This window comes from Mustela erminea, chromosome 3 (genome assembly GCF_009829155.1).
Source record: "Mustela erminea isolate mMusErm1 chromosome 3, mMusErm1.Pri, whole genome shotgun sequence".
In the NCBI taxonomy this organism is placed as follows: domain Eukaryota; kingdom Metazoa; phylum Chordata; class Mammalia; order Carnivora; family Mustelidae; genus Mustela; species Mustela erminea.
The window spans coordinates 150,652,433-150,657,602 of NC_045616.1; positions in this window are offsets into that span (position 1 = coordinate 150,652,433).

A 5,170-nucleotide genomic window follows, 5' to 3' on the forward strand; every position below is an offset into this window, starting at 1 on the left:
CAGTGAGCATCATCTCAGCTTGAGGCATCGACCTAGATGTGGAAGTAAAAGATAAATGACACCCATCCTTCCCCCACGGATGTTACTCTCTTATGGTTCCCATGATGATTAATGGTGAAGAAAATCAGGACTTGATACTGTGTTTGTTCATTCACCAGATACATCTTGGACTCCTGCCCCTACCAGGCACTGTCTTGGGTACAACGGACTAAAAATAAAACGCTTGCTTTCAGAGAGATTATATTTAATTGGGAGGTGAAGCAGAAAAATTAACAAATAAATATGTCAGCTGGTGAAAAGTGCCATAAAAACAAAGGGTGAGTCGGGCATTGTTACCAGTGGGCTGGAAGGGACTTTCTAATAAAGGGTAACCTTTGAACCAAGACCTGAAGTAAGTGAGACCAACCCAACTGCTTGCTCCTTTCTACAGGGCCTTTCAGAAGTGCTTCAAGTTGGAAATGAAAAAGGGTGAATACAGGATCTAGAACATTAGATCCCTTTAGTTTGGTCCTAAATTAGTATTACTGAGATGAAATTCACATAACAAAGAATGAGCTGTTACAGAGGTACACCTGAGCGGTATTTAGTACCTCCTCAAAGTGGTGCCACCAACACCTCCATGGCTACCACAATCTCCCCAAATGGAACCCCCATATCTGGTAACAGTCATTCTCCATTTCCAGCTGTCCCTGGTAACCACCAATCCGCTGTTGGTTTCCACGAATGTTTCTATTCTGGGTATTTCATATAAATGGAATCATACTATATGTAAAACCTTTTATTTTGGGCTTCTTTCCCTCAGCATAATGTTTTCAACGTTTCCACATTGTAGCAGTATTTATCTTAACACTCTTTTCCTCTGAGGCCTGAAAAATGTCCCATTTTTGTATAAAACCACAGTTGATGGGTTCATTCATAGATCACCATTGGGCTGTTCCCACCTTTGACAATCATAACTGATGTGTCTATGAAAATTTGTGTACAAGTGTTTGAGGACCTGTTTGCAAATTTATTCTTTGTAATCCTCCTTCTTAATCTATGTCTAAATCTATTAAAAGGTCATATTCAAAACTTTGAAAAATGTTTAAAATGACTTCACAGAGATAAAAGACCAAATATAGGTGGCTAACCCCCTAAATGAGTGCTTGGCACATAAAAAGTCCTCAGTAAATAGCAGTTATTATCAATAATAATAATTTAAAAAGCACAGTGCTAAACGTCACAGAGCTGAATGCAGACTTCATAGAGAATTGTTTCAGTCTGTGCAGGGCTGAATAGGGAACCAAATCTGGGCAGGGATGAGTGGGGGGAGGAGACCCATGTGGAGAATCAAGATTTCAAGCCTGCCCCAACCAGTCTTCATTCACCTCAGACACTTCCCAGTGACTAGAGAAATTGGCTGGAATTCTTCTCAGCATTCATGTAGTTTATCAACCATCCTGTAAAATATTCACTAGTCTCCAGATTGGCCAGTGGACCTGTTCTGGGTTTTGCCCTGAAGTTACACACGAACTTCAGGATGGAAAGCAAATGGAAAGAGATGGTTGTGTTTCCGCTTGTGTGACTTGGCATTCACGAAATCTCTAATTTATTTATTCAACACGCAACTGCTGACATCATTGCCTGAAGCAATATCAAGCATGTCTGATCCTAGCTTGTTTGCCACCCAAAGTCAACACCATTTACATGAATTGTGACAATAAAAACTTCATTTTTATCTAGAGCCAAATATCTGCTCGAATAATCACTTCATGATCCTTTGAAGTGTTAGGATTTTGGATTTGTACTGAGCTAGAATTTAGGAGACCGGTGATAGATCTAGTTTTTCTGGGACTTGTTAGGTGACTTCAAAGAGTATTCAGTTTATTTTATCTGACCCTATGTACCTCACGAAAGGTTGCAAGACCTATCTTGTTTTTGTGCTTACTGAATCCAGTCAATTCAGTCAAAATGGTTGTGAGTTGTACAAGTCACTGCTTAGTTGAGACCACATTTTGATTTCTAACATCCATTATGCCTTCTTTTTTTAAAATTTCAACTAAGGACTCCTTCATCCATTACAACATTAATTACGTTGATGAAAGATCTTTAACAACTAGACTACGTGCCATTTGCTGTTCCTAGCCAAGGCTAATGTGATGTCCTCATGGAAGTGACAGTTTTAAGAAAGACGTGCCTTCTGTAAGCAAACAAAACAGTTCTCTTCACAAGAAACAAGATCCTGTTCCTATATTTGCACATCAGGCTCCTTCACTTACAGAATCAAATTCTGCTTTTAGCCACTGTGTAGTTGTCCATCCACCTTCTCATTGAATCAGATGATAGGCAGGAAGCTTTCCAAAAATTCTCCACCAATGTTGAAAAAGAAACACAAGAGGCCTTCACTCTTTAAGAGCCCAGTGACCCAACTGAGTTATCACCAGAGTGTAGGCCAAACTCCAAACAAAATAAATACCATTATAAGCAAAATTTTTCTACAAGAAAAGTATTTTCCAACCTTGAAAACTTGTTGCCATTGACTCAGTAAACTCTACAATGCAGACAAACACAAGATCTCTGATACACTAAGTCTGGGCTGCTGCAATCTCCACCTTCTAACCAGAAGGTCTTCAAGAGCAAGGATTTCTATCTCTGGTGCCTGGTATTTGGTGTTGTAATTCTGAATAAATACATAAATGAGTAGGGGCTCAATTCCTGCTGATTGCAGGAGCAGAGAGGTTCAATAAATTTCCCTTCATAGACCTTGAGAACTCAAGGAACAAGAAGTTAACAGTATTGCCAGAACTATAGGAAGTATTTTAGTCCCTTACTTGCAAGTATTGAAAAGGTTATTCAAGAGGGGAAAAAAAGACCAATAATGTTTTAAGAAAGAGTCATTTTCATTTACGCTGCTGCAGCAGTGTCATGACCAAAAAGTGTGGAACTTCATCAAGAGGAGAACAATTAAATTTTACCGGGTATTCGCTAAAAGCATGAGACAGTTCAACGTGACCTGATAAGGTCTGATTTCCAAGACCTACTGTGAAGTGTCAAGTCAGTGTGACGCATGTCAGTCTGCACAGTATTGACCCATGTCCCTAGGGGTAAGGACATTTCAACCAAGGGAGGAAAGTTTGTGCTATCTCAGATATCCCCAGGGGTGAGGACATCTCAACCAAGGGAGGAAAGTTTGTGCTGTCTCAGATGTCCCCAGGGGTGAGGACATCTCAACCAAGGGAGGAAAGTTTGTGCTGTCTCAGATGTCCCCAGGGGTGAGGACATCTCAACAAGGGAAGAAAGTTTGTGTTGTCTCAGATGTCCCTAGGAGTGAGGATATCTCAACCAAGGGAGGAAAGTGTGTGTTGTCTCAGCTACGCCTGGCTGGAATACACCATCACTCTTCAGCCCCACCCTCCAACCCAGCAAGGGACTAGGGCTCAGCAGTCCTCTGGGAGCAGCTGTCTGTAAGAGTCCGGGCTTTGTCTCCATGATGAGAAGCTTTCTATGTAGAACATCTACAGGGGAGGATCCCAAAAAGAGTGTGTTCTTCCAGGGAGCAGCTGACTCCAAGTAGATCCATAGAGTAATTACACAAAAAAAGAGGGCTTCTCAGCAAGAAGACGTAGCTGCATACAAACAGCTTTGGGTTTTAAAACTAAGCAGAGAAAAGTAAATGCACAACAGCTTTCAGCAGCAACCTGGGGGCTGCAGAAGTGGGGGCCACAGAAGTGGGAGTCTCAGAGCCTGGCTCTTGGTATATAAGTGCCAATGGGGACAACAAGGCAGTGGATCAAGCGACCAATGGGCTGCTCAGCTAAGATCTCAGCAAATTTGCCACAGAGCAATGATGGGTTCTTTGAAATACTCAGAGTTGCAAGGCTGGTGTAGATTTGAAGATTTGAGGCTGAGAGGGGTCCAAGGAGATGTCATGAAACTTTGTCTGCAGTGAGCAAGGGCTTCCCTGGGGATGACACTGGCTGGGTACCATGCAGTGGGACTCTCCAATGACCATGGTCATGGGAGTGATGAGAGTCTTCACATGGGGGTTGACGTATAAGGAGTGAGGTGTTTGGGTTTCCTCCTCTCCCCTCATTCTGTGTAATTGAACTAGATTTGGCAGGATGCTTATGCCACGATGGCAAATTAAAGCTGGCAAAAGATCCCAAAACAGTATCAGCCTGAGAATTGCATTATCCAAGGCTGAGTTTGGGGATTTTGAAGGATATATCAGAGGGGTTAAAGGACATTATTAGTAGCAAGGTGACTATGTGACTATTCCAGTGTTTATCAAAGGCAAGAACTTGGCAAGGAGGTTCATGTAAGAGACTGGTAGATTCATATTTACCAACAGAAACTATTGATAGCGGGGCACCTGGGTGGCTCAGCGGTTAAGCATCTGACTTCGGCTCAGGTCCTGATCTCAGGGTCCTGGGATCGAGCCTGGTGTCAGGATCTCCACTCAGTGGGGAGACCCCTTCTCCCTCTCCCTCCACTCCTTTCCTCCTCTTGGTCTCTCTCTCTCTCAAATAAATAACTAAAATCTTAAAAAAAAAAAAAAAAGCTATTGATAGAACAAAAAAAATATCAGTAAGTTCCTCATGACTGATACAATCCATTCTGACTTTCCTATTTCCATGATTTGATGAAAGTGTGTTTGTTGTACTATAGACATGATCATAATTATATTTTATTTAGTCTGAATTCTATTCCTACCATCCTAAATTTGCCCCAGGCCACATCATAATAGTTTAGAGAGGTTTATGACCACTGAAGAATATTAACTAGAGCTTTCTTTTGTTCTATTATGAATTCAGGATTTTAAGAATAAATTATATATGTTTCCTTTTCCCTAATATGCCATTTATAACAGAAGAGTATATATAACCCATTTAGGAAATATATTGCTGTCTAGGCTTATATTATTTTAATATACTATTATTATTACCTTATATTATATATTATTATGCAACATTACTATTGTACTCTAGCTTGAAGTGGTGTTTAAATATACATTTTTATCCTTAACACATATCTTATTAGATGCAGGTCAGGCATAGGGGAGACTCAGAGATGGAGTGAATTTCAAAAATGGATAAGGCTGGCATGACAGACTGCAATCTATGGATGAGATTTGCCCCACAAACTTAAAATTGCCCCACACATTTTTACATGTTACATTAACTCACATATA